The sequence below is a fragment of the Nannobrachium achirus genome (assembly GCF_963921795.1).
Source record: "Nannobrachium achirus genome assembly, chromosome: 6".
NCBI classification, from domain to species: Eukaryota; Metazoa; Chordata; class Actinopteri; order Myctophiformes; family Myctophidae; genus Nannobrachium; species Nannobrachium achirus.
In genome coordinates this window covers 71,811,398-71,832,314 of record NC_137815.1, presented here as the reverse complement: position 1 = coordinate 71,832,314, position 20,917 = coordinate 71,811,398, and the positions used below count along the sequence as shown (strand labels likewise).

General features: G+C 42.6%; 1 pseudogene across 1 annotated transcript; it reads left to right on the top strand.

The window, feature by feature from the left end:
* The first annotated feature begins 685 nt into the window (after positions 1-685).
* Positions 686-20,677, top strand: LOC308287616 (myosin heavy chain, fast skeletal muscle-like; annotated as a pseudogene). Its single transcript has 39 exons — positions 686-895; positions 2,003-2,140; positions 3,382-3,538; positions 3,630-3,657; positions 3,755-3,854; positions 3,962-4,054; positions 4,144-4,207; positions 4,289-4,387; positions 6,779-6,882; positions 6,998-7,136; positions 7,644-7,762; positions 8,054-8,203; positions 8,292-8,462; positions 8,890-9,193; positions 9,543-9,607; positions 9,972-10,059; positions 11,383-11,500; positions 11,622-11,750; positions 12,129-12,265; positions 12,766-13,021; positions 13,478-13,720; positions 13,843-14,019; positions 14,112-14,257; positions 14,400-14,490; positions 14,577-14,966; positions 15,097-15,223; positions 15,395-15,513; positions 15,617-15,813; positions 15,898-16,081; positions 16,285-16,450; positions 16,635-16,759; positions 16,883-17,191; positions 18,201-18,404; positions 18,572-18,697; positions 18,802-18,972; positions 19,056-19,160; positions 19,259-19,354; positions 20,420-20,548; positions 20,657-20,677. The product of its transcript is annotated as a myosin heavy chain, fast skeletal muscle-like (transcript).
* The last annotated feature ends 240 nt before the right edge of the window (positions 20,678-20,917 follow it).

The following is a 20,917-nucleotide window of genomic DNA, read 5'->3' as shown; positions in this document are numbered from 1 at the left end:
ACTCCTGTTAATGTCCTCAAAATGATGTGTTTTCTCCACACTAAAGGCTGCACACAAGATTCCACCGCTACTGGTAGAGGAGAAAAGTGAGTGTTCATAATTTTCCTAATAAATCTACAATTAGCTATAACCATAAGAATAGTCCTACAATTATCTACTCAGATTCAAGTCAGCAATTGCATAAACACCATCTATTTGTCCGCCTTCATAATAAAGTATTAATTAACACGAACAGGTACACCTTATTGTGTATCATTATTTTATGCTTTAACTATTGAACAATAGCAGATATACAAGCTCACAGCGCGGCACCGAGTGCCGCGCTGCGAGCTTGTAGATCTGCTATTTTTGAAAAATCGTGAACATTTGAATTTTGACCCGATTCTATAAGTGTCTTTTGAATCCTTCTAAGGTTTTTTGAAAAAAAAACTATGTTTCTATGTCAGCAATCTGGCCAGCCATCGTCAAAGAAAAGGTCCTTTTCACTTAACTGGAGCTCCGTTATTCTGTTCTTGACAGACTACTATGTCAGTGGTTCTCAAACCTTTTCATGTGAAGGACCCCCAAAATGATATGTATTTGGCCACGGACCCCCATCTCAAAATATTTAGTTCCAGGGACCACCCAGAAGCAACATTAATATAATTAACACCATCTATTTGTCCGTCTACAGAAAGCCGCCACCATGAGTACGGACGAAGAGATGAAGCAGTATGGCAAGGCCGCCATTTATCTCCGTAAGCCAGAGAAGGAGAGAATGGAGGCTCAGGCTGCGCCCTTTGATGCCAAAACGGCAGCATATGTGGCCGACAAAGCCGAGCTGTACCTCAAGTGTAAAATCGTAGGGAAGGACGGTGCCAAAGTCAAAGTGGAACTGCTTGGGGACAAGAAGGAGGTAAAGGTTTATCTAAAATCAAGTACCACTGTAAGGGCCGATGTATACTCCACTTTTAGAGCCCACTTTAAATCGGTTCGGCTCTGTTCAAACTACAATATCGTCACCTTAATAAACTAACTTGAATGAGCTGTCCTAACAACCTCCAGGTTCTGGTGCCGCCAAGCCTGTGCTGCCCACACAAAGATCTGAGCTATCCGTGTGCGAAAGATCTCCATATATGGGATCTCTGTATCTCTCAGTCCTTGTCCCCTTTTATGGGCATATTCGTTGGATCGGCGGTTCTACTGAAAAATTACGTTTTGTACAACTGTGCATCATGTAAGTACAGTAACGGCAGGGGAAGTAGCTAAGTATGTAGGCAAAGATCTGGGCTACTCTGCGTGCGAAAGTTGGAGTCTGTAGAACCAACCATGTGCTGTGAGACCTCTTTCATGTGATTCGGGCCAATTCGGCCTCGGCATCAATTAGTAGTCAGGATGGCCTATAAGTCACTGTTTGAGAAAAATGATATTTTTTGGGGGGGTGCTGCCGAGATGTTGTGACACCCAGGACCAAATTTAACTCTAAAAGTGGAGTAGGCCTACATGCAGGCCAGTGGTGTAAAGTAACTAAGTACTTTCACTTACAGTAAGTGCTAAGTACGGTTTTGAGGTACTTTTACTTTACTGGAGTATTTCCAATTACTTCTACTCCACTACATTCTAGATCCAGAAAATGTTACTTTTACTCCACTACATTTATTTGAAAACTTTAGTTACTATTTACTTTGCGGATATAAATTATAATATTATAAAAGATACATTAACCACTTTAGCCCTATTTTATGCCTATAGGCATTTGAAAATAGCCTACAAGCTCACAACGCGTCGCCAAGTGACGCGTTGTGAGCTTGTAGATCAGCTATTTTCAAACATTTTGTACTTTTACTTTTGGTACTTTAAGTACGGTACATTTTGATGCCAATATTTTCGTTGTATTTTACTTGTAACAGAGTACTTCTACATTGCAGTAATGATACTTTTATTCACGTAAAAAAATTGAGTACTTTTTCCACCACTGATGCAGGCCCTAATCACGATTATTATTATATTTTTCTAGGAAAGAACTGTGCCTGAGGCTGACGTCACCCCCATGAACCCTCCCAAGTATGACAAGATTGAGGACATGGCCATGATGACCCACCTCACTGAAGCCACCGTCCTGTATAACCTCAAAGAGCGTTATGCAGCATGGATGATCTACGTAAGGTTTTAGACTTGTGATTTTTGCGGGTCGACTTGACTCAGTAAAAAGTTGAGTTGAAGTCGACTTTACCCTTCGATGACGTCATCACATCACACACGACCCCCCAATTATGTTGGGGGGGGCCCCCCAGACGATTAACTTAATGTGCAACATTGTTTTCTCACTCAACTGTAAACAAACCAACAACGTTTAAGTATATAGACATACAGTAGAGGGTATCTTCACATTTCTTAAGTGCCAATTTAAGGACTTTTTAATACCTCTAAATTAATTAGACTATTAAACATTGTCCAAATTGTCAGATATATAGAGGCAGAAATTGTGAAAATAGCCGATCTGCTATTTTCACAATAGAACCATGTTATACCAAATGTAATGTAGCACTGTAATATTGGATCATTCCGTCCTTGGCAATAAGCAATCCTACTGTTTGAATGCTGTACAGAAGCACACATGGAGCAAACATAATGATAGAGGATAGAACTTCGACTTTCAACTTTCTCTGGTGGGAGTCGACTTGTGTAATGAAGTCGACTCAGTCGACTTGTTGACTTTTTCGCTAATGCCCTATTTTCTACATGCTGAGAACAGTTCATGGTTGTTGCACCTGTCGATAGGAAAGAGAGAAAAATACACAGTACAATTTATATCATCAAGTGAAACCCATAGAGAAAACAACAGTATGTAAATAACAAACTTTTAGTTCGTTTTTTTTTTTTTTTTTTTTTTGTTAACAAAAGTTAACTTGTTAATTTAGTTGATGCCTCTTCTAACTCGTAACATTAATCCCAGCGGAGATCAGTCTTTTTGCCTTTGAGTGAGTTTGCATTTCCAGAGCGGAAGGGAGCGGGTGGAAGTAGGGGGTCCAATGAGTTTCTTTAGATAGGAGGGGGTATTGCTGTGGATCCACTGATGGGTAAGAAGGCAGATCCTTGAAGGCTACTCCATCCTGAAGGAGATGGGAAGCTAGTGTAGAGAATGGAGTATGGCTGTGATATGTTCTCTCTCATCATCAGGATCCTATATAGCAGCACATGACATTCTAGCTACTCAGACTATAAATAGGCAACCACACTCGCAATTTCCCAGAATTTTATCTTTCTAGTTCTGAATGTACTGGAGCTTCTGGATGCTCATGTTAGGGACCCCGATGAGAAGTGCGTTGCAGACAGTAGTCAAAGCCTTGAGGAGACAAGGGTGAGCAAGTTAATGTTCTTTCTCTTCTCCCCTTCCTTCAGACCTACTCTGGCTTGTTCTGTGCGACTGTGAACCCCTACAAGTGGCTCCCAGTGTACGACCAGGAGGTTGTGAATGCCTACAGAGGCAAGAAGCGTATTGAGGCCCCACCTCACATCTTCTCCGTCTCTGACAACGCCTATCAGTTCATGCTGATGGGTACGTACTGTCCTAGTGAGGATAATGTAAAACATAACTATAACGGTCTTGTGCCGTATTTGTGACTAAAGGTTTGATTTACATTTTACAGACAAAGAGAACCAGTCTGTCCTGATCACGTAAGTTTCTGTCATCTACTAACTAGGCATTAAAAACAAGAACATTGTACACAAATTGACTAACTGCATTTCTCTGAATGTATGCATTTATAACCAGTGGAGAATCCGGTGCTGGAAAGACTGTGAACACCAAGCGTGTCATCCAGTACTTTGCAACAGCTAGTTCTGCTGGAGAGGGTGGTGCCACTAAAATCAAGGTATATACAGGTTTTAACTTTAACAAATAAATATTTTTGAACATTTTGAAAATTTGAAAAAAATCTGACCAAATGTTAAACTGGGCAATGTCTGAAACATTCCATAGGGGTCACTGGAGGATCAGATCATTGCAGCCAACCCCTTGCTGGAGGCCTATGGTAATGCCAAGACCATTAGGAATGACAACTCCTCTCGCTTTGTAAGTTTAAAAATAATGTCATTTTATGAGAATACCCGCAACAATTCCACAATGTAGAGAGATGAAACAAAGTGTGCTCTATCAAACAGGGTAAATTCATCAGAATCCATTTTGGCGGAACCGGTAAACTGGCCAGTGCTGATATTGAGACATGTAAGTATGAAGTTCACAGATGGTAAATGATATATCCCTTTATGTGAGGATTACATTTTGACTTATGTACAACCCATATAGATCTGCTGGAGAAGTCCAGAGTGACCTTCCAGCTTCCTGCTGAGAGAGGCTACCACATCTTCTTCCAGATGATGACCAACCACAAACCTGAGATCATTGGTAAGTGGAATTACTATTATAGTTTATTATTATTATAGATTATTGTCTCCGCCAGGCCGAAAGGCATGGTCGAGAGACTGTTGCACCCTGTCTGTCTGTCTGTCTGTCTGTGCAGCTAATCTCTGACGCCGTTGGCCCGGTGCGAAACTGTGCACACATACACTTCCTGGATGCCAATTCAGAACCTCTGCCCCACATTTTTCACATGGGCCTGTTCTAGCGCCACCATGAGTCAGATTTTTACAAAACTTTGAACAACTCCTACAGATTTTGTCCAAAGATCACGCAAATCGGTAGACAGTATCTCTACAGTCATGTGATCAACGTGAATCTGTCCAATTTACCATATTCCATCCCGTTTGGCTAAGATTGGCTTCCAAAGTTTGCAGGATTGCTCTGTTATGAACAAAATGCCTCAAATCATGAACACGCAGCGTGCAGTTTTCATGAAACTGGCACACACATCCCCACTTCCCAAAAGGACGATTGTTTCCTATAACTCCACCGATCAGTTTAAAACTATCTATGCGCACTCCCTAGCGGCCAAGGAAAAAACATTTGCCCTGCATTTTTCACATCTGCCTTTTATAGCACCACCAGGAGGCCGACTTATGTAAAACATATTCTTTGATATTAGTCCTTCAGATTTTATCCAAAGATTATGCATATCACTACACACTGTGTAGTGATCACTATAGATATACTGTGTAGTACACAGTATATCTATAGTGATGTGATCAAGACAGATTTTTCTGATATTTCATATTCTATCCTGATTGGCTAACATTGGGTTTCAGGATTGGTCCGTTTTGAACAAAATGCCTCAAATCATGAACGCAGCCTGTGATTTGCGTGGAATGTTGCGCACACATTCCCACTAGGCCAAGGAACAAATGCCACCCTTTTCACATTGCCTTATTATAGCGTCACCAGCAGGTCAACTTTTGCTAAACACATTTTTGGAACAAAATGCCTCAAATCATGCATGCAGCGTCTGAATGCCATGAAAGGCCCAAGAACACATGGCACCCTTTTCACATTGGCCTATTGTAGCGCCACCAGGAGGCCACAATAACCTACCTGACTTGGCGGAGAGCGCTGTTTCTAGTTGTTAAATGGAATTACTGATGCTGATGCAGTGAGATAACCCGACTCCGACCAGATGGCGGTGGAATTGAGTTCACAAGTTAAAGGACAACTCCGCCCTAAATCACTTCTAGGCTGATTTTCCTACTTCCAAAAAGACTGTCCATGGGGTCTATTAGGCACAAATGCCCCTGTTGTCCATTTTCCCCTGCAGAACCAAGCAGCTCTCATAGCATAGAGTGGAGCTTATAAGCCTATCGCTTTTACACTATTTGTTGCGGTCAAAAGTGATTTATTTTTTCATGACTGTGTTACTAGTTGTCATTACAAACACATCCATGCCTTGATTGCACCACACAAGCCACCACAATGGCAAAAATCATGTTTTGGGGTGAGCATTCGGCACAACTGCCAATCAAAGTGACTGTATTGGCCAATCACAGTGTGTCTTTTCCGGGACTTGGCAAAACACATAAAAGCATAACATCTGTTTAGCAGAGTGTCATGACTTTTGTGGGACAACGATGGCATGGATGTGTTTGTAATGACAACTAGTAACACATTCATGAAAAATAAAAACTTTTAACCACAACAAATAGTGTAAAAGCGATAGGCTTATAGGCTCCACTCTATGCTATGAGAGCTGCAGGGTTCTGCTGGGGAAACTGGACAACATGGGCATTTGTGCCTAATAGACCCCATGGACAGTCTTTTTGGATCAATATAAGTAGGAAAATGAGCCTAGAAGTGATTTAGGGCGGAGTTGTCCTTTAAGTTCACAAAGTATTGTGAACTTGTGAACTCAATACCACTGAGTGAGATTAGCATTGGTTGATTGATTGAAGACTTTATTAGAAGTTTGCATAGGAAAAGGTACAGTTTCATGACGGTACAGTTCACTGGTACAAGGTCTACTAAAAGGAGATCCATGAAAAGACTAAGCTTATTTCCACAGGAAACCATTAAAGTATCTCATATAGTATATAGCAGTGAGAGCAGAGAGGGAAGCACGCACATCTCCAAAAGATGTTTCAGGTGCTGAACCAAAAATACACACCATAGGAAGAAGGGAAGTCCGCACACTGTTCTGTAGCTCCAGCGACAATTTTATTGAGGAGAAACAACGTTTTGACCCCGGTGCGTCTTCATCAGGAGACGACCCACCAGGGTCGAAACGTTGTATCTTCTCAATAAAATTGTCGCACAACAGTGTGCGGACTTCCCCTCTTCCTATAAGATTAGCAGTGAGAACATCAATGAATGAATAAAAAACACATGTTCACACCTTTTTTAATCCCTTTTCAGAGCAGTGTCTGATCACCGCCAACCCCTACGACTTCCCCCTGATCAGCATGGGTCAGATCGTTGTGGCCAGCATCGATGACAAACTGGAACTCGAAGCTACTGATGTCAGTGAACATTTAGTTTACCGTTGAGTTGTAGCCTACACAATTCTAATTGGATGTTTGTTGATCTAATGCTTAATTTCAATCTCTTGAATACATCTCTGCTCGTTGACATCAGGACGCTATTGACGTCCTGGGCTTCAGTCTCGAGGAGAAACAGGGCATCTACAAGTTCACCGGCGCTGTGATGCACCATGGTGTCTTGACCTTCAAACAGAAGCAGCGCGAGGAACAGGCAGAACCAGACGGCACTGAGGGTGAGAGGAATGAAAATAATGCTGTAATGCTTTGTCACAAAGATTGTATTTAGTTATATTCTAAATGAACTAAGCCAGTGGTTCTCAACCCTTTTACACTAGAAGATCTGTCTCTATACCACTATAAAAACTGATATAAATACAGTTGTGTAGACCTACCCCATCCTATTCAGCTATGCACAGTTAACACAGGAGGCCAATATATTCCTTGAATTCATGGAGATTGTTTAGTTTAGTTTGTTGCATTCCTAAGCTAATAATTTGATGACCGGGTCCATATTTAGCTACTATACTCTGTGAACTTCCCATGCAAATTGCACAAGCCGCGGAGTCTATTGAAGTTGCAACAGCACTGCTGCAGAGACTCTGTTAGAAGGATGGTTATTGGGTTTACCTACTATTCTAGATTACTGTCTCTTTGCAATTGACGTATTACCTTGTGTTTACCTTGCTTACTGTTAAAGCGTCTGATAAATACCTAAATTGCAAATTGTGTGAACATTTCAGTGGCAGACAAGATTTGCTACCTTTTGGGCCTGAACTCAGCAGATATGCTTAAGGCATTCTGCTACCCCAGAGTCAAAGTGGGAAATGAGTATGTCACTAAGGGACAAACTGTGCCACAGGTGAGTAACTTGACATTTTTGTATGTATGATATCTGATTTCATACGCACCTTACATTCTCAACGCAGCACAAGAACTCTAATGTATTTTTGCAGGATTAATCGGTAGTAGTATCTCTATAGTCATTAAACTAGTAATTATTTACTTAAGACTAGATTTGATATGATATATTACCTTGTGTTTTCCTTGCTTACTGTAAATTGGTCTGGATTAAGAGTGGCTAAATCTTTAATTCTACATTCTGAATTGTGTATTTAAATACCGCTACTAAATAACGTTCCTACTTCCTTAGGTCATGAACTCAGTTGGTGCCTTGGCCAAGTCCATCTATGAGAAGCTGTTCTTGTGGATGGTCATTAGGATCAACGAGCAGCTGAGCACACCAGCTCAGAGAAACTACTACATTGGTGTGCTGGACATCGCTGGTTTTGAAATCTTTGATGTAAGAATTGACTTGTTTTAAGTGGGATACTCATTATTTTTTGTCACAAAGTTAGGGACTAACAGGCTAATGATATTTCAACTTACAGTTCAACACCCTGGAGCAACTGTGCATCAACTTCGTCAATGAGAAACTGCAACAGTTTTTCAACCACACAATGTTTGTTCTGGAGCAAGAGGAGTACCTGAAGGAGGGAATTCCCTGGGATCTCGTTGACTTCGGCATGGACTTGGCTGTCTGCATTGAGCTCATTGAGAAGGTATACAATTATTATTATATTTGCATGTATTATCTTGGACTTGGCTATCTGCATTGAGCTCATTGAGAAGGTATCATTATTGCGACCATAGGTTGCAGTTTAGTATGTGAACGGTCACATCCTGTCCGTATGTATCTCTGTCTGTCTGTCACGCCTGACACTGTGGTGCTATGGGTTTGTCCCTCTGACAAATAACCCCATTGACTTGAATGGGAAAATACAAAAACGGAGAACCACACTTGCAATTTCCCAACATTGCATCTTTCTAGTTAGTGTCATATACTATTGTTATCAGCTGGAGTTTACGGAGTAACATATAGCTTCATTGAGAAGGTAAACAATTATTTTGTGCTTTAATGGACATGATTTTAATATTTTTTTTAGTTTGTTTTTTGTTGATTTGTCTCTTTTGTCTCCTCTACAAAAGCCCTTGGGCATCTTCTCCATCCTTGAGGAGCAGTGCATGTTCCCTAAGGCTACGGACAAATCCTTCGCCGAGAAGTTGATTGACCAGCATCTTGGGAAGAACAAGGCCTTTGAGAAACCCAAACCAGGGAAAGGCAAAGGTGAAGCCCACTTCTCCCTGGTCCACTACGCTGGAACCGTGGACTACAGCATCACAGGCTGGCTGGAGAAGAACAAGGATCCACTTAATGACTCTGTGGTGCAGCTGTACACCAAGTCTTCAGTTAAACTGCTTGCAACACTGTATCCCGCACCTGAGCCTGAAGGTAAGTTTATTCATAGAATAAAATGTGTTCAGTTAAAATGCTGGGTGTACTGTATCCCCCACCTGAGCCTGAAGGTAAGTGGCAGAGCAATGGTGTGCGCAGGTCTCTGGTGTGGCTATTCTGGCTATTCTGACGGCAGACCCCTGACCAAGTTTGGTGGGCAACGGTGCAACATGTTACGTTTGTATGCCCACCCACCCGACCAAACAACTTCTAGGCAATTTAAACAAATCATCCACCTGGGCCTGAAGTTACTATTATATTAATATACTATAAACACTCTGACAAGAAGAGAGGCATTTTTATTGTGTTTAACTAATGATAACTCATGATTGTAACATGTAAACAGATACTACAAAGAAAGGAGGCAAGAAGAAGGGTGGCTCTATGCAGACTGTGTCAAGTGCTTTCAGGGTAAGAATATGTATTCATTATTATTAACTTTAAATTCCTGTACGAATATTTATTATAATTTTTTTTCCAACATTACATTATTGTAAGAATGAAGCATTATTATTATCAACATTATATCCATGTATGAAATATGCAGGTATTTTCATGTTGAAATTAAACTATTTCTGTATCACATGTTGTAAGCTTGTAACTCTGCTTTAAAATGGGGCTTAAAGTGGTTAATTTATGTTTTAGGGGGGAAATAATCTGGAGAGTAACTAGTATCTAATGAGTTCAAATAATTAGTAGTAGTTTAGGGAAAAAGTACAATGTCGTATGAGCTTCTACTAATAATAAGCTTAATTGTCTCATTATGTCTCAACAGGCAAACTTGGCGTTGCTGATGACCAACTTGCATCGCACTCATCCTCACTTTGTGCGTTGCCTGATTCCCAACGAGTCCAAGACTCCAGGTAAACAGAAAATAAACATTTAAACAGTGATAGTCATTTAACGCAACTTTGGCCAGTGTGTACAGTAACTATTTTGTACTGATTGTGACCGTAGGTCGCAGTTACTTCTATACTATCCAAACCTCCACCGGCTGTCAGTCCGTCTGTCCGTCATGTCACTCGTCACACGTCACACTTTCCCCCTACTCATATCTCCGCCACTGTTGGCCCGATCCATGCCAAAATTTCCACACAAACTCCTTGCCTGCCAAACTACAACCTCCAAGGACCCCCAGAGCTCCAGGGCACTGGGGGACCCCCAGGTGTAAAAAATGACCAAATGTGCAAAAAAGACCAAATGACCACCCCAACGGGGCTCCACACGGGGAATTCCCGGGGACCACCGACACCTGGTGCTCCAGAACGGATGCAAAAGTGGTGGCGCCCCCAGTGGAGGACCCCCTCCACTGCAGCGCACATAAAATGCAGTAACTCGGGCTAGGATCGACCGGGAGAGCCGGGGCCGGTACCTATTCGTCCACTTCGGCGGCGCGGAGACCCCACCCCTCATTTCTCACATGGCCCTCTTCTAGCGCCACCATGAGGCCGATTCTTGCAAAACACATTTTTGGACACTGCTCCTACAATTTTTGCCCTAAAATCACGCAAATCGGTACACAGTATGTCTACACTCATGTCATCAACTTGGATCTGTCCCATATAGCGCCACCTTCAGGCCGATTTTTTAAAACACATTTTTGGACACTGCTCCTACAATTTTTGCCCTAAAATCACGCAAATCGCTACACTGTATTTCTACACTCATCTCATCAACATGGATCTGTCCCATATAGCGCCACCTTCAGGCCGATTTTTTAAAACACATTTTTGGACACTGCTCCTACAATTTTTGCCCTAAAATCACACAAATCGCTACACAGTATGTCTACACTCATGTCATCAACATGGATCTGTCCCATATAGCGCCACCATCAGGCCGATTTTTTCAAACACATTTTTGGACACTGCTCCTACAGATTTTGCCCTAAAATCACGCAAATCGGTAAACAGTACGTCTACGCTCATCTCATCAACATGGATCTGTCCCATTTAGCACCACCTTTAGGCCGATTTTTTAAAACACATTTTTGGACACTGCTCCTACAATGTTTGCCCTAAAATCACGCAAATCGCACAGTATCTCTACAGTCATGTAATCAAAACGCATCTGTCCCATCTAGCGCCACCATCAGGAAGATTTTGGAAAGACTTTTTTGTTTGCCTATTTGTGGAGATAAGAGACTAGGGAGTCTTACTGGTAATAATGAAGCAACATGTTTACAGGGCTGATGGAGAACTTCCTGGTCATCCACCAGTTGAGGTGTAACGGTGTGCTGGAGGGCATCAGGATCTGCAGAAAGGGCTTCCCCAGCAGAATCCCTTATGCTGACTTCAAGCAGAGGTATTTATTATTCCTTACTTTTTTAGTTCCATTCATATTCATGCAAAATTACCCACTTTTACAAAACGGGTACAGAGTACTGAACGTCAGCGGAAAATGACCATGAACTTTTACAAATCAGGTACAAAGTACTGAATGCCAGCGCATGCCCCGAAGGCATGGACAAGGTATGGACAACAAGAAAGCCTCTGAGAAGCTGCTTGGCTCCATTGACGTACCTATAGATGAGTACAAGTTTGGACATACCAAGGTAAACACACTCCCAATCTGGTTTAACATTATCCAGAGAGGACTAAAAGTAGATTTTACGGTTGTTTAGTTACAGTGTTTGTGACATTGCATGCAGGTGTTCTTCAGGATGTTTAGTTACAGTGTTTGTGACATTGCATTCAGGTGTTCTTCAGGTTGTTTAGTTACAGTGTTTGTGACATTGCATTCAGGTACTCTTCAGGATGTTTAGTTACAGTGTTTGTGACATTGCATTCAGGTGTTCTTCAGGATGTTTAGTTACAGTGTTTGTGACATTGCATTCAGGTGTTCTTCAGGATGTTTAGTTACAGTGTTTGTGACATTGCATTCAGGTGTTCTTCAGGATGTTTAGTTACAGTGTTTGTGACATTGCATTCAGGTGTTCTTCAAAGCTGGTCTGCTGGGTGTCCTGGAGGAGATGCGAGATGAGAAGCTGTTTACTCTGGTCACCATGACTCAGGCTCTTGCAAGAGGTTACGTCATGAGGAAGGAGTTTGTCAAGATGATGGCTAGGAGGTACTTTGAAAACATCAATTCAATATTGAGTACAATTTGTAAGTAAACATTGCCATTGCTCAATAAAACAAATGTAAAGCGTCAATAAAATAGCAAACATTGCCAAGCAAACTTTTGGTGACGGAGGCAAGGTAAAAAACTCCCCTTAAATGGAGAAGAATACCAACAGCAATAACAACAACGACAACAGTAACAACTATAATGACGCGATAATAGCAGCACTAACTAGAAGTGTGGTTGCACTGGCACGAGTCGCGGGTTGTGGTCAGCGGGATACGAGGAATCCGCTGGGAAAAGAATGTGGGTTTAGAGTTTTTGAGCGGTGCTCCTGGAGGGATCTAAGCTCCAACATATGGCGTTGTCTGGGAGGCGAAGCACGGCCTACATGTTGGCACAAAGCGCTCAAAGTTTATTGTACGCCCAGGGTCACATTGGCCTAGCTTCGCGGGACACTTAATGAAATTAACTTCCACTCACTTCACACTAACTGTTTTCCACAGAGAGGCCATTTACACCATCCAGTTCAACATGCGCTCATTCGTGAATGTGAAACACTGGCCATGGATGTTGGTCTACTACAAGATCAAGCCTCTCCTGCAGAGCGCTGAGACAGAGAAAGAACTGCAGAACATGAAGGAGAACTATGAGAAGATGAAGGTTGACCTGGCTGCTGCCCTGGCCTCCAAGAAGACCCTGGAGGAGAAGCTGATCGCTATAACGCAAGAGAAAAATAACCTTGCAACCGCAGCGGCATCAGTAAGTAGTTACACTTGAACAGGAAATGTTGTTAAAAAGTCATATTGTATAATCAAACTACAGGTATCTTAAAATCTTTTAACTAATGTAGATGTGTAGTAGACCATGGCAGAGGATGCCTGGATGGTCGAACGACGGTTCGACCATGCTACTCACCCACACACTAGTATATTCTTTTGGAGGAGGTTGATAGCCTCAACTACTATAGTATATCCTTCTGGAGGAGGTGGATGGCCCCCATCTTCTTCCTTGTCCTCACCTCCGCCACCGCCTCTGTACTGTCCCAGCTCTAACAATGATAGAGCCTGCCTTTTTCACCAACTTGTTCAGTCTGTCAATGTCGCTTGTGTTCATGTACCCCCTCCCCTAGAAAGCAGCTGCAAAGAAATCTCATATATCTCTACCCAGAACAAACGCTGACATGTTCCCTCATTTTACCTTTCCATTGACAACCAGGGTGACGAGGCTCTGAACGATGCTGAGGAGAGATGTGAGGGTCTTATTAAAAGTAAGATCCAGTTGGAGGCCAAGCTCAAAGAGACGACCGAGAGACTGGAGGACGAGGAGGAAATGAACGCTGAGCTGACCGCCAAGAAGAGGAAGCTGGAGGATGAATGCTCTGAGCTCAAGAAGGACATCGATGACCTGGAGCTCACCTTGGCCAAAGTGGAGAAGGAAAAACACGCCACTGAAAACAAGGTTCAACATTATACTCTCTAGCTGTAAAGTTATGGAGCAACAATGATCCATTCATGATTATACACTCTAGCCGTCTTATCAAGTTATAGAACTATAATGATCCATTCCTTCATGTTAATTAGGTGAAGAACCTGACCGAGGAGATGGCCTCTCAGGATGAAGGTCTTGCTAAGCTGACCAAGGAGAAGAAGGCCCTCCAAGAGGCCCACCAGCAGACCCTGGATGACCTGCAGGCAGAGGAAGACAAAGTCAACACTCTGACCAAGGCCAAGACCAAGCTGGAGCAGCAAGTTGACGATGTGAGTTTTACCAAAGTCAAGCACGTGTTTTAACTACATTATGTTTATTGTTACACTGAATGATGATGTGCAAATCGTCCATCGTTGTGCAGCTGGAGGGTTCTCTGGAGCAAGAGAAGAAGCTCCGCATGGACCTGGAGAGAGCCAAGAGAAAGCTGGAGGGTGATCTGAAACTGGCCCAGGAATCCATAATGGACCTGGAGAATGACAAGCAGCAGAATGACGAGAAGACAAAGAAGTAATGTGGACCACAATTACGGACGGACGGACGGACGGACGGACGGACTGACGCAACCTATGGTTGCAATTATATCAACTATATGAATTGCCATGGAGACGAACTACCACTAAAATATGATGTATATTCCTGTATTCCACAGGAAGGACTTTGAAATTGCCCAGCTTCTGAGTAAGATTGAGGATGAGCAGTCTCTGGGCGCCCAGCTGCAGAAGAAGATCAAAGAACTCCAGGTATTTTCCACTGTAATTAATTAATAACAATAAGTAAGGGTGAATTTTTATTTTCAGATGTTAATCTAACATCATTCATTTGAAAGGCTCGTATTGAAGAGCTGGAGGAGGAGATCGAGGCTGAGCGCGCCGCTCGTGCCAAGGTGGAGAAGCAGAGAGCCGACCTCTCCAGGGAACTGGAGGAGATCAGCGAGAGGCTGGAGGAGGCTGGTGGAGCCACGGCCGCTCAGATCGAGATGAACAAGAAGCGTGAGGCCGAGTTCCAGAAGCTGCGTCGTGACCTTGAGGAGTCCACCCTGCAGCACGAGGCCACCGCCTCCGCTCTCCGTAAGAAGCAGGCTGACAGCGTGGCTGAACTGGGTGAGCAGATCGACAACCTCCAGAGAGTCAAGCAGAAACTTGAGAAGGAGAAAAGCGAGTACAAGATGGAGATCGATGACCTGTCCAGCAACATGGAGGCTGTCGCTAAGGCAAAGGTAGAAGAGAATGCTTATGTGTAATTGTTGTCAAAATACTTGTTCAATGAACCATTTGGAAAGAAAATATTAGGGTATACATTGTAGGTTACTTCAGTGATTGAATTTTATGTCCAATATTAATCAACAGGGAAATCTTGAGAAGATGTGCCGCACCCTTGAGGACCAACTCAGTGAAATCAAGGGCAAGAGTGATGAGAACGTTCGCCAGTTAAATGACATTGGAGCACAGAAAGCGAGACTGTTGACTGAAAATGGTAAATGTTCACTGAAAAGTCTACTAGACTACATGGGTTTTCAATGGTACTTGAGGAAATTCCATAAATAGAGATAATGCTTTTATCGGCAGTTATCCCAGGAATTTAGGGAATATGTATTCAACAAAGATTATGTAAATGTTTGAAACTAATATTAAAACGTCTCACTAGGTGAGTTTGCTCGTCAACTTGAGGAGAAAGAAGCTCTGGTCTCTCAGCTCACCAGAGGCAAGCAGGCCTTCGTCCAACAGATTGAGGAGTTGAAGAGACACGTTGAAGAGGAGGTTAAGGTAAGGAACAGGCGTTTCTTCACTTTTTCTTACGAATAGGCCTAATAACATCTTCCTATAATTGTATCCAGCTGACATTATTTTGTCATCTTTCTTTCGACAGGCAAAGAATGCCCTTGCCCATGCTGTGCAATCAGCTCGCCATGACTGTGACCTCCTGAGGGAGCAGTTTGAGGAGGAACAGGAAGCTAAGGCAGAACTCCAGAGAGGAATGTCCAAGGCCAACGGTGAAGTGTCTCAGTGGAGGGCCAAGTATGAGACTGATGCTGTCCAACGCACTGAGGAGCTGGAGGAAGCTAAGTAAGTCATCAGTGTTTTTACAATCATCAGGTACCGCTCACTATAAATAAATATTGCTCATGATAACTCGATTCCATTCAACAGGAAGAAGCTCGCCCAGCGTCTTCAGGAGGCCGAGGAGCAAATCGAGGCTGTGAATTCCAAGTGTGCCTCTCTGGAGAAGACCAAGCAGAGACTCCAGGGTGAAGTGGAAGACCTCATGATTGATGTGGAGAGGGCCAACGGTTTGGCTGCCAACCTTGACAAGAAACAGAGGAACTTCGATAAGGTGCTTTGACATACATTTTTTTAAAACAATATTATTCTTTCCTCCTTAAAGTGGGGTAAATAACGCATTCTATTTCAAATTCTGTGCAGGTCCTTAAAGTGGGGTAAATGACTATATAGCCTATTTTGTATTTTTTTTTATTTTTTTCATAAATCGTACAGACATGCTTATAAATGACACATTTCATTACAAATGCTGTGCAGGTCCTGGCAGATTGGAAGCAGAAGTTTGAAGAGGGTCAGGCCGAACTGGAGGGAGCTCAGAAAGAGGCTCGTTCTCTCAGCACTGAGTTGTTCAAGATGAAGAACTCCTACGAGGAGTCTCTGGATCAACTGGAGACCATGAAGCGTGAGAACAAGAACCTGCAACGTAAGTCTTCTCTACAGTACATCCTTCTTTTAATAACATTAAAAAAGAGAGAAAAAAAGAAAAGAAAAGAAAACATTAAATGTTCAAGATCGATTGTGGATCAGGCTGCAACTTTATTCAAATGCAAATACAAAACAGTTGCTTATTGGAAAGATCCTCATTCGTTATTTTCAATGAACTGCAGAGGAGATCTCAGACCTGACTGAACAGATCGGTGAGACTGGAAAGAGCATCCACGAGCTGGAGAAATCCAAGAAACAGGTGGAGACAGAGAAGTCAGAGATCCAGACAGCCCTGGAGGAAGCTGAGGTAAAACTAGATGTTTATATCTTAGATTGCTTTCAATACATTTTATATTCAAACAGTGTAGCAGTATATGATGGATGTTACATTAAAAGGTCCTACAACCATTTGCTCCTGTATTACATTTAGGGTACTCTGGAGCACGAGGAGTCCAAGATTCTTCGTGTCCAGCTGGAGCTCAACCAGATCAAGGGTGAGGTTGACAGGAAGCTGGCGGAGAAGGATGAGGAGATGGAGCAGATCAAGAGGAACAGCCAGAGGGTGACTGACTCCATGCAGAGCACTCTGGACTCTGAGGTCAGGAGCAGGAACGATGCCCTGAGGATCAAGAAGAAGATGGAGGGAGACCTGAACGAGATGGAGGTTCAGCTGAGCCACGCCAACCGCCAGGCTGCTGAGGCCCAGAAGCAGCTGAGGAATGTCCAGGGACAGCTCAAGGTGCAAAATACATAGTAGTTAGACAGTAGACAATATACTCATATTCAAACAATGGAACTGCTCTGAATTACAGTCATGTTCTGATGTTTCTCTTCAACGCGAAAACCTCGAATTAGGGTTGTTCGATTAATCGATTTTTAATCGTAACCCGTTTTTTTTCCTTTGGACGATTAAAAAAAATGGAAATCGTAAAATCGATTTTCACTTTAATTAGGGAAATTCTTACTCATTGGAGCCTTGCACGCGCAAAAAGTACACAGCCCCGTCCTCCTAAAGCAGGACGACAAGGTCCGACACCAAATTAATACTACTTTCTATCTGATGTGTAATTTCTTTGATGCGCGTTTAGCGCACGTCAGACTGAGCAGAGTTCACCACCGCACTGCGCTCACTCGCGATGGTTCAAGCAGCAAACAGAACAAAACGCTGCTGAGCTGGTAAACTTACTTACTTGTTGTAGTTTGAAAGAAGCTTATTAATTCTGTGTTACCCACCTACTGTCCCTGTCACTGTGTTAATTTTGCGCCGGGAAGCGAAGCGCTTCGCCTCCGTTTACAATCAGTCAACATCTCCGTGCATGAGTGGTGCAGGGCAGGGGCGTAGCCAGGAATTACATTTTGGTAGGCGAAATGCCTACCAAAATGCCTCACCAGCCTCCAAGAGCTGGCTTGTTTTGGCTGTTTTGTCACTCACTATTGATAATGAAACACTAAGGACGCTAAGTTGTATGTGATTGTTGCACAACTAAAGTTATTATTATTAATACCCTTATTGTTTTATTGCATTTTGCTATTTGGCTATATAAAAAAAATCAAAAAATGAAACAATAATGAAAAAAAAAATCATTTCCTTGACTTTTTTAAATGAAAACAAAATAGTTGAAACAATGTATTATTCTTTTAACAAAAAATCGAAATCGAAATCGAAAATCGGGATTTCAGAGAAAATAATCGAGATTTTATTTTTTGGCCATATCGAACAACCCTACCTCGAATGTGATTTATTTTAGGATGCCCAACTGCACCTTGATGATGCTGTCAGAGGACAGGAGGACGTGAAGGAACAGGCTGCCATGGTGGAGCGTAGGAACGGCCTCATGGTGGCTGAGATCGAGGAGCTGAGAGTGGCTCTGGAACAGACAGAGAGAGGCCGCAAAGCAGCCGAGCAGGAACTGGTGGATGCCAGTGAGCGCGCTGGCCTGTTGCACTCCCAGGTAAGTCCATGGAAAAACTCTCAACATATTTAACTCCTTTTTCCTGAACATTGTTCTGTCTACCTCTAACTCTCACATGCCTGAGATAATCATGACGTTAGTCGTGTCGAATGGCATTATTTATGTTACATGCATACTTGCATTCCTAAACTGAATCCCTGTTTTAGAACACAAGCCTTTTGAACACCAAGAAGAAGCTTGAGTCTGACCTGATCCAGGTCCAAGGCGAAGTGGACGACAGCGTTTCAGAAGCAAGGAATGCTGAGGAGAAGGCCAAGAAGGCCATCACTGATGTGAGTTAAGATGATCTCCACGGCGTGTGTGATGCAGCGGCATCATTTCTGTTCCTTGCGGGACAACAAAGTATATTTGATCTTACACAAAAACTACTTTCCAGGCTGCTATGATGGCCGAGGAGCTGAAGAAGGAACAGGACACCAGTTCTCACCTGGAGAGGATGAAGAAGAACCTGGAGGTCTCTGTCAAGGACCTGCAGCACCGTCTGGATGAGGCTGAGAACCTGGCCATGAAGGGAGGCAAGAAGCAGCTCCAGAAACTGGAGGGCAGGGTAAGGTGTATGGTTTACTTCAACACAGCATATATGAAATAAGATGAAATCGTTTGATAATAATGTGTTATTCAATTGTGAAGGTGCGTGAACTGGAGGCAGAGGTTGAAAATGCACAGAGAGCCGGAGGAGATGCTATCAAAGGTGTCCGCAAATACGAGAGGAGGGTGAAGGAGCTGACATACCAGGTACTGTATATCATGTTCACTTTAATGACCATCACACCTCTGACAAAATGAATAGATTGCAAGAACAACTGATGTTATGAATTCACTCTGACTGACAGACTGAAGAGGACAAGAAGAACATGGCCAAGCTTCAGGATCTGGTGGACAAGCTGCAGATGAAAGTGAAGGGCTACAAGAGGCAGGCGGAGGAAGCGGTAAGACAAATATACATCTTTAGTTGTGGTCGCCATGGGTATAGTGGTGTAGTCATAGTTTACTAATGGAATAACTAAGTAGTGATAGGAATTATTAGGAATCAGTTAAGTATGTGCAGTAAGTCAACATCACCAACATCAGTGCATTTTTCAGTGTCCACCGCGCTGCTTTCCACGAGCGGAACATGGAATCTCTAGCTTGCCATGCTTCTGCAGTATGACATGCACACAGCTGCAGTTGCAGCTGTGTGCATTTCAAGGAATCATGTGAACAGCATATTTCCAATATTGACTGCAGAAACCAAGACATTTTGTTTCCTATAAGCTGCAATTTTGGGAGCGTGTCGCTATTTCTACAAGTCATCTTTTCGACAACCAAACCAAACCCTAATCCTAACCTCCGTGGGGCGAGTAGCGATACCTGCCGACGCTCCGTTGTCAAAATGATGTGCGTTCGAAAAAACGAGATTTCCCCTGCAATGTTTGGCTCAGGCTGCCGAACAATAACAAGAAACACAGCCATGATTGTGCAGTTCCAACGAGAACTTTCATGTGGTCCCAAGGCACTCATGAACACGCTGCATGGGCTACCGCTTTAGCCACAACCACACTTTACAATTTCCTGAAATTGTCTTGTTTGGACCATAATTGCTCTTTTCAAATCTTGAGGCTTTGAAGCATCTATCAATTCAGTTGAAAGGAGCTTTAGGCATGAGCTATGTAACATTGTTGTTATGTATAGCCTACTGTATACAGGGTATTAAGCTTTTTGAAACAAATGGTAACACTCTTTTGCAGTTGCTTTGGGACAAATGGCAGCACCGTTTTCAAAACGATTTCAAATAGTATACAAAAAAGCATCAGATTTAAAATGTGTTCCAAGGCAGCAGCTCTGTTTATTCAGTATGTGCAGTAGGTCTATACTAGAGGAAGTGCCATTTTCACCGGGCACGATAACTATGAAGATAACTATAACTATATATCGTTCACCATTGTATATATGTATTTTTGAACACTGCCATCCACTTGAGTTGACAAATCTTGCTGCTCTCTATCACATTGTAGGAGGAGGCAGCCAACACTCACCTGTCCAAGTGCAGAAAGGTTCAGCATGAACTAGAGGAGGCTGAGGAGCGCGCCGACATCGCTGAATCCCAGGTCAACAAGATGAGAGCTAAGACTCGTGACTCCAAGGTAAATACCTGTTCGATATGAAGGTTCATTAATGATGATTATCTTAATTATTAATTATAACATTTAACTGAAGACTCACTATCTAATTGTATATTCCTATCTTTACAGGGAAAAGAAGCTGCTGAATAGGTTCTGCAATTCAAGTCACCGTAAAGAGTCATAAAATATGACCTGTTGTATTCAAAAAGTCATAAAATATGACCCATTGTATTCAATAAAGGTGGCAACAAAAGAATGATGTTTCTCGTATTCATTACTTTGTCAATCACTTGTTATTGTCAGGTTTGTCAGAGTATTCTGGTTCCAACTCCCATGTCCACTATACTATTTTGTAAAGCCATTGCAAAGATAAATAAATGTGTACTTAAA